At 41.2% G+C, this 9435-nt stretch overlaps 1 protein-coding gene across 4 annotated transcripts in view; it reads right to left on the reverse strand.

Moving 5' to 3' along the window:
* Window positions 1-8981, reverse strand: part of LOC117462483 (disks large-associated protein 1-like) — a 287620-nt gene extending 278639 nt beyond the window's left edge. For all 4 annotated transcript variants that reach the window (XM_071206261.1, XM_071206263.1, XM_071206262.1 and 1 more), the window contains exon 1: window positions 8896-8981. The gene's annotated coding sequence lies outside the window, so the exon portion shown is untranslated. The remainder of the gene's footprint in view (window positions 1-8895) is intronic.
* Window positions 8982-9435: the final 454 nt, after the last annotated feature.

Here is a 9435-nt window from a genome sequence, read left to right on the forward strand (position 1 = left end):
AGGTTGCAGTTATGTTGGTGTCTTGAAAAAATGTCTGTTACTCAAACTGATTTTTTCAATGGTATTTCAACCATGCCTGAAGCAACACCTCCACACCAACGCAGTGCCTTTCTTTATTTGAACACTTGCTAACCCTATGGGCATCAGTACACAACCAGTCAGTTTGCTGTGTGGGTCGATTTCATAAGTTAAGCAACAGTTTCACAGCACATACAAGCTAGAGTTACAGAACCAAGCAATTGTCCCATAGGTTAGTTTACCAACGGCTGAATATAATATGGGTTATCATTAAACCCAATAATAGGTTCAAATGTATGGAGCTAGCACAGTGGTACTAGCTCCATAAGGTACACTTTTGTTTCAATAATAAAAAATGGCACTAAAAACATATCCTCAACTGAAAACAAAATAATTGGTATTGGAAAAGTTGTAGTGGTGCTGAAAAAAGTTCACCTTAAATATATAACAGGCATATTATTTAGTTGCATTCTGGTAGTTTTTTACCACAATTATGCTGATAATCTGTTTGTCTTGTACAGTTGGAAGTGCACCATGGTCCATACTAGGGATGTCCCGATCACTTTTTTTTGCTCCCGATCCGATTCCGATCATTTGATTTTGACAATCTGCCGATACCGATTTTTCCCGATCCGATCTTTATGCAATGCATTAAGAGAGAAAAAAGGAAAAAAGCATTCAAGTTCTCCCTTAAGGCTATTTTTTTTTATTTAAATGACAGTACCCAACTATCCATTCTATCCAACATGGATATAGCTTCTTTTTTTCACAGCAGCATTGGATCAGTTCAGTTGTGCAGCATTGGATCAAAACAAAATAAAGCTTATCAGTGGTCCACCACAAAATAACCATGTAAACAAATTGAGTGCAGATAGTGCAGTAACAAAACAAAAACAACTCTACTGGAAAGAGGTAGCTTGACTAGCTTCACAAGTTCACATTCAGTCACAAATAATAAAATAAAAATGTGGCTTGGTGCAGAATTCTAGCCTTAAGACTAACTAGTCTAGTAATAGTGCAATGAACAACAGCAGCTTAACATAACATGAATAAACAAAGTATTATATTTCCATCTTACTGGAGTAACACAATTCAATAGTAATCAGCAGCAAACCACTTATTTTTGTTATTCTACAGTATTGTTGTTTTATAGTTATTTGTTAATGTAACCCAATTTGTGTTCTTTGAAATTGAAAAGGATATCGCATTGTGTTTGTTACTTTCGTTGCAGTTGTATATGTCTTAAGTGTAATTTGTCTTGGCTTCCTATTTGTGGACATGCTTTTATTTTGAAGGAGAGGTAGCGCTGTTGACTAGGGATGCACGATAATTATCGGCCCGATAATTATCTGTCCGATATTAGGAATTATGACGTCATACCGATAAACCGATATCAGTATTAATAGCCCCGATAATATACAATATATTTTTTTGAGGAAAAAATAAATAAATACTGCGGTGTGGGTAGATTGGGATGAGGGGCGCTTGTTTTTCACTCGGCTCCTCCCGTTTTGCCAGTACTGTGGTATTAGTGGTTTAGGAAGAGGGGAGTTCTTCATCACAAATCCAGCGCTCCCTAACTCATGCCTGGCTGCGACGTAAATGGTTTGCAGCAAACAAACATGTCGTCGGTGGTATGGGACTATTTCAAAGTTTCGGAGTTGGAAAGTTCGCTTGCTATTTGTAACAAATGTAATGCAGAAGTTCCACGAGGAGGGAAAAAGGCAACGACCTATAATACTTCGAACCTGATCAGTCACTTGAAACATCGCCATGGCTACGATGGTGTGTTAAAAGCGTATGAAGACGCCTGCGCTGCTAAGCTAGCGGCACATCCAAAGCCAACTGCAAAGGCACCGGGGCTTTTATCAATCGACCAGGCATTTGAAAAAGGCAAGAAGTTTGCCAGAGATGACCCCAGGGCTAAAACGATCTCTAACTTCATCATAGAAATGATGGCGCTTGACGACCAGCCCTTCTCCCTCGTCGAAGATAAAGGATTCAGTCGGCTCGTTAATCATTTGGAGCCCAGGTTTATCATTCCAAGCTGCCGCCACTTTTCAGACGAGTGTTTACCAGCCAAGTATAATGAGATCGCCACACTCCTCCATACTCTGATCGATGACGATATACGGGACATAAGTTTCACCACGGACATATGGACCAGTGATGTTAGCCCCGTTAGCATGCTAGGTCTGACGGCGCAGTGGCTGGACAAAGACTACAAACTGTACAGAGCGGTGTTGCATTCTCAGGAGCTACCAGGTTCACACACAGCCAATATGATCCGTGAGGCTTTTGAAGCCATGCTTCAGCAATGGAACATTAGTAAAGAGATGGTCCATGTTGTCCTAAGAGACAACGCACGTAATATGGCGAAGGCTTTTGGTGACTATGGAGTTGATAGCCTGGGCTGCATGGCCCACACTTTACAGTTGGCCGTGAATGAGGCTGTGCTTAGCCAACGAGCTGTGTCTGACTGTGTTGCCATCGGGCGGAAGATTGTTGGACATTTTAAGCACTCCCAAGTAGCGTCCACCGCCTGGAAAAGTTACAGGCAAACCTGCGAAAGGGATCAACAACCACTACTACCACCACCACCAGTACACGACTCCAACAGGACGTGGCCACACGTTGGAACAGTACATTTTACATGCTTAAGAGTAGGGTTGGGTATCGTTTGAATTTCCACGATTCCGATTCCGATTCTACTTTTCGATTCCGGTTCTTAACGGTTCTCGATTCCGATTCTTTGAGGGGCAGGGTAAAAAAATGATACATGCTTCTTCCACCAAAAAAATTACATTTATTCGAGAAACTTTTACACAGGTTAGTTTAAAGTAATATTCACATTAATCAGTCTGTTTATATTCACTGCTATGTAACTTTAACCTGAGAACCACTGAAGCTACAACAGTGCAACAGTCCAACTTTTAAAAACAGTTCTTGTTGAGAAAAACAAGCATATCTGCCTTCTCAGGCATACCGGGAAGAAATGTTTGAACATTTTGAAGTAAAATGCTTCAATCTTGGTCCACACGCAGAATTACTAGAGACTAGATCTAGGGGGTACAACTCTAAACACCCATATGAAAAAGATCGGTTTACATTTTAATAATTAAATAACAAATAGCCTACATGTAACGCATTTTATTTTTGTTGTTCATTCATATCTTATTTTACTATTTTATTTATGCATATTTTTTTATCTCTCCAGTTTAAAACGATATTTCTGGTTTACTGTCCTATAGTATACATTGGAATGATTTCAAACCTGGTTTATCCCAATAATTATAAAAGAGTGCCTTGGAAATATGTGTTTACATAAATTGTGATCAAAACGTTTGAGACCCACTGAGATAACTTAGACTAAAGTGAACTATCTAAACACTCAAAGAGTCCTTTACCTCACTGAGCTGAAGTTATCAGCCTCTCAGTCTGACTGGAGAGGACTCTCCCTCCACATCATTGTAGAAATATCTTCTTCTTCCGTTAGCACAGCTAGCACCAGATGCTAATAACAACAGCGCACCCTCCCTTTCTCCCTCGCTCACGCGCACTTTGGCTGTGAGCTGCGGTTGCCAGATAAGCCAACATCCCCCATTTTCATCACTTGCAGCGCCCATCGTACAGGGCAAATGAAAAGTGTAACCGGGATGAAAAGGGTGTTACATTTACTTAATTATGAATGTTGTTACATCAAGGCCGAAAATTAGGATGAGCACCAACGGTCAAAACATTTATTTTTTCTCCCAGAGCTGTCAGCGCAGCGCCTCCACAGATCTGGCGCCCTAGGCGAACATTTATAATGCCAGTGCGACGGGCCGGCCCTGGTCTCAGGTTACATTGTAGGAAATGTAGATACAACGCTACATTTCCCGCCCCGCTGCAGTCATACAGTAGGCTACGGAGAGCGGCGAGAAACTTTTCCTCAGGAATCGAAAAGCGGAACCGAAATTCACATTTCTAAATGATGCCGTTGGAATCGAAATGTTGGAACCGGTTCCGAACCGGAACCGGTTCTCGGTACCCAACCCTACTTAACAGTCTGGTGGCGCAGAAGCAAGCTATTGCAGCTTATGCAGTAGAATACAAGTTACCAGCAACACTCAACTCCCACCAATGGGCCCTGGTTGAAAACATGTTGACCATCCTCGATCCGTGTGAACAGCTGACTAGAAATATTAGCAAAGCTACAGCCACAACGGCAGACGTAATCCCCTCCATCCAAGCCTTAACGCGCGTGCTAAAACAAACTGTTCCAACAGACCACGGAGTGAAAACTTCAAAGGAGACCCTGTTAAAAGCAATCCAAACGCGTTTTGGTGACATCGAGGAACAGCCCATGTATTATCTCTCAACGCTATTGGACCCGAGGTACAAGGACCGCTACTTCACCCTTGCATCAAAACGGCAAGCTATAGAAATGCTGCGGGAACAGCTGCACAGCGTCGCCGAGAGAGACCGCCGTGACACAGACACCCCCGGTCCCCAGCCAGACGAGCCACCGGCAAAAAAAAGCAGGGGAGACGAGAACAACAACTCCTTCTTGGGCATGTTTGAGGCAATCCTCGAAGAAAATACAGATGCTGCAACTGAACACCAGGAAAACAGCAGAGTGGATGCGAACGTAAGTGTATATATTATTTAGTTTTAATTGTTTTATGAACACAATGTATAACTTATGTTACAAATGGGACCGGATATTCAGAACATCATCATAATTAGATTTTGTTCTTCTGTGTTTTGTTTTTTACTGAAAGCTCCAGTCATATCTGTCGGAGGCCACGCTTCCCATGAACCGTTGCCCACTGGAATACTGGAGAAGCAACCAGTCCCGTTACGAGTGCCTGGCCCAACTTGCTCGTAAATATCTGTCGGCTCCTTGCACTAGCGTTGACAGCGAGCGTTTGTTTTCTGCTGCTGGACACGTGATGACCCAGCAAAGAAACCGACTCGCATGCGACAAGGCAGAGATGCTGCTCTTTGTCAAAAAAAATCTCCCTCTGATCAAACCAGAATTTTTTAAAAAGTAGAACATTAGAAGAATAGCTACCTGCTCTAAAGGGAGCTCAAATGTGAATCTCTCTCTCTGAGGAAAAAAAGAGGACAATTGAAACCTCATGCTTTTGTGAAAAACGTGTTCACTGTCATTTATATGGATCATAAAGCAAGTCATTAATCCTTTGTTCTGTAAATGACTGTTTGTTACTGTGTGGAATGCACTTTTTCAGTTCGTGTTTACATATAAATGTCTAACTTGTTGTTTCAGTACCTTATTTTTTTGTTACTGTGAGGAATGCACCTTTTCAGTTTGTTTACAGAGACTGATTTTACTTGTCAGTATTTAATTTGAATCCTTATGCAAAGATTTGCACTTTTGCAGCATCCCTTCTGGAGGAGTAGAGGCCTTTATTTTTATATCACTAAGTGATGCACCTTACTATGGCAAATGTTTACATTTTACAATCTATTTGACAGGTTGTCAAATTGTTTTTGTTTGATTTCTTTTGGCAAATGTTTGATAGGCTTGTTGTCCTATAAATGCCAGGTAATAGTTGTTTCCATTTCTTAACTCATTGTTCACTCATTGTTCAGGGAAACACATTGTCATTGACTGATTGACTCAATTATATTTATTTGGGAAAATAAATATGGTCACTTTGAAGAGTCAAAACTGTTCTCATGGCTTTGTTTTGTTCATAGTAGTAATGTTCATGTAATTTGCTCACTACTAGTCTTTTTGTACCACCAGGTGTGCAAAAACTACAGACTTTTCGTACAATGTCCCACTGTCTGGCTTCCAGTCACAGGTGTCTGCCGGTGAGCGTGGACGTGTGGTCTGCCACAAGCAGGCGGCAGGAGCAGGGCTGTCAGCATCAGCTTGTAGATGGTATTTTAAACTCGATGCGCTCTGAAACTAAGGGGCGGCCGAAAAAAAATACACATGCGTTAATCGCGTTAAAATAATTAGTAGCGTACATTTTTTTTTATTATCGGTTATCGGTATCGGTCTTGAGAAGCAGGAAGTTATCGGTTTCAAAAAACCAATATCGTGCATCCCTACTGTTGACAGGAAGTTGTTGTTGCTTTGGAAACAACGTGACGGAGATTAACGGAGAAAAGTAATATCTACATATAAAGACGGAGAAAGTAAACGATAAGGTTTATGGTTAAGTGTTAGCACCCCCCGAAGAGGCACAAGCTCTTACGTTGATATTGGAGATTTCAATAAATTCAATTTTTTTTTAAAAGGGGGGGGAAATGAAAAAACAAACAATCGTATCAGATTGGTCGTGTTCTTTCCACCACGGCGCGGAACCTCCTTCTTGCAAATATTGCATCTGGCTGTTACACTGCCTTCGCTTTCAATTTTATAATACTTCCAAACTCCTGACATTTGCTCTGTCCCGACTCCCGAGTCACCAGCTGAACGTAGCCTCTCGTTAGCTTACTGCTACTGTTAGACACTGCGCCCACTCTGTTGCCAGATTTGAGAGAAATAAGCAACCAGGTCTGAAAACAAGCCCAAAAGAAGCAACACATACATGATGTTGTGTAATTTTAAACCAAATCTAAGGCCTCAGGATGACTTTAAGACGTGAACATGGTCATTTTTGTTTTGTAACATTAAAGAAAATAAAAATGTTTAAGGATTCCCGATCCCCGATCTTTTTCTCCTGATTCCGATCTTTTAAAAATCACGTGATCGGCTCCGATCCCCGATCACGTGATCGGATCGGGACATCTCTAGTCCATACACCAGGGAACGGTATCTAAGTGCTTCATAATAAAATACTTATAAAGCTGGACAACTGTCTCTGTTGGCAGAGTTAGTCTGTTTCATAATTGCAAGTGTTTGTCAGTATATTTGAAATAGGTTAGCTAACTCTTACAGTAGGGTTCGCAGTAATCATCGACCTGACGACCTGACCTGTTCCGAACCAGAAGAGCGCAAGCACGGAGCTAGAGCGGGAACCACGTTGGTGTGAAAGGGGCATGTACGCTAGAGACCAGAGCATGGGGACCGGAGAATAAAGACAATAAGACATGGCAACTAAAGCTTCCCTTGTAACGTGTTTATATGGATTTATTAAACAGACTGCAAGTCACAACACAACCTGGCCGAGAGGGCTTTTAGGGAGGGGCGAAAGCGCACATGCGGGCAGGATGTATAACGCAAGACAAATTGAGAGCATCATTGCGAAAGGGAATGCAACAAAAATAATCGTTTTATTTCGATTACGCTGTTTTCGTAATCGTTGCAAGCCAAAATCGTAATCGAGATTAAAATACGATTAATTGCACAGCCCTACTGTGACCCTATTGTGCCATTTTATCAAATGTAGCACCACACAAAATGTAATTGATCCTTAATACGTTTATAATCACTTTTTATATAAATGAATACAAAGATGACAGTGGGGTATGACACCAACGTGCAATAATGTAAAAAGATAACAAACAAAGACTATGACACCACTATTGTGCAACAACACTTATGTGCAATATGTTCTGCTAAAATTGTTATTAATAGTGGCTGCCACTTCTCAGGTTGTCCATTCTAACAATAATCTGTATGTTATTATATTTATATTTTTTGTCACCACTGCAATCAACCTGCTACCACACAGTATTCTACAATGTTACACTTATGTTCTTTTATAACTACTGCTTACTTACTTATTTTCCCTGAATTTATATTTTAAATACTATCTGCATGCCTTTGTATCTAATAGAGTGTTATTTTTATTTTGCGTCTCTATATCTACTGCTGTATGTACATTTCTCCACTGTGGGAAGAATACAATAATTCATATTCTGAATATTGTATCATGTTGAATGCAAAAGGCCTAGAAGATTATAGAGCATTACAAAGGAGCCCTATCCTGTAAGAAAAGCTAAAGAATGGTGATGTTCTGGTACTGATGAACCTTTCCTCGTTAAGTGGGAATATAATAATCCAATATGAGTCTTGTGAGCTGACACTGCCCACACTCTTAACATCACCTGGTCTTCTTGAATTAGAAGCATGCTGGGATCTGCTTGTCCTCTCATCCTCAGCCACAGCCACAGGCGACAACTGATGCTCTGCTCTGAGCTAACAAGTTCTCAGTGAGGCGGAAGATAGAGCACATCCTCCCTGTCATCTCAGGCTTATTATTCTATAGCAATCGTGTGAGATTCAGTGTCTTTCCTCCTTAACAACCGTCCATCCAGCTGTGCTGCCTTCACTCTGTCACAGTCCAGGAGGAATGGCAGCATGTCGGGGACCCCCTGTCAGGGTGTCCTTATGACATGGAGCGAATGTCACTTTCATTACACCATTTACTTATAAAGCTACTAAAGCAAATCCAGTATGTTGCGTTATGGAATATTCTTAACGTCGCCTTCAATGATCAATGCACCTTGCTTTAAAATGCTTTTTGTCAACACTATATCATTTATTTAAAAAAACAAAAACCTTTTGGTGGTATTGAGGTGTGAGTCTGTGACAGTGTCAATCAATCCAGAAACTTTATTGAACAAAAATTATCTTTAAAGATTTCTTCAGAATAGACAAAAAAAATTGATATATTTTTATACGGCATTCCGTGGCGTTTCACTCTGAAAATGAGCACGGCCACGTTTAATTGGCAGAAATGTACAAATGCAGCGTGAACATCCCCACGCGCGAGGATGGCACGCATAAAGAATGCAGTTGATGCTTCCTTTAACGCCAATGCAGCTAAGAGCCCCGTCAACGGGAAGCATGCTGCCGTTAATGAAGCACACCGTTACCAATTGACATTTGATTCCCGGTGTGAGTCATTCCGTCAACAGGAGTATGGATATGGATATGCTGTTGAATTGCTACCATACAGGTTTAAAGCTTACCTTGATATGGCACCTCTTCACACCATCGTTGCACGCGGGCACCGGCTCGTACATCCAAAAGCACGTCCGTGTCTGAGAGAGGCGACCACTACACAGTCACCGGAGGAATGTGTCAGTGTACGCGTGAGTGTGTGCGTGCGTGAGTGAGAATGAGGGGGCATCAAGTGGCGCGAGCCTGTGGTCCGTGAAGCGCGGGAAGTTAGACGGTTAGCCCGAATCACACCGGAAACCAGAGGTTTAACCCCTACAAAATAAAAGCTGATTTAGTTTTAAATCAAACTTCCTTCCAGATGTTCATAAAAAGCGCAAGATTATATCACGTGCCACCAGATTAGTTATTATTATTTTATCATTATCAGCTTCGTCCAAACCAGGAAATATTAGGAAGGCCTTTTCAGATAGGCTAGTGGTGGGCAGTGAGGTATGGTATTTACTTTGTGTATCGCTACATACACATAGAAAAACATGAGTGGTTGCAATTTTTAACACAAGTAAAAAAAAAATCCAATGGAACTAATATGAAAAAGAATAATGTGATTC

The sequence above is a fragment of the Pseudochaenichthys georgianus genome, chromosome 17 (assembly GCF_902827115.2).
Source record: "Pseudochaenichthys georgianus chromosome 17, fPseGeo1.2, whole genome shotgun sequence".
Classification (NCBI taxonomy): domain Eukaryota; kingdom Metazoa; phylum Chordata; class Actinopteri; order Perciformes; family Channichthyidae; genus Pseudochaenichthys; species Pseudochaenichthys georgianus.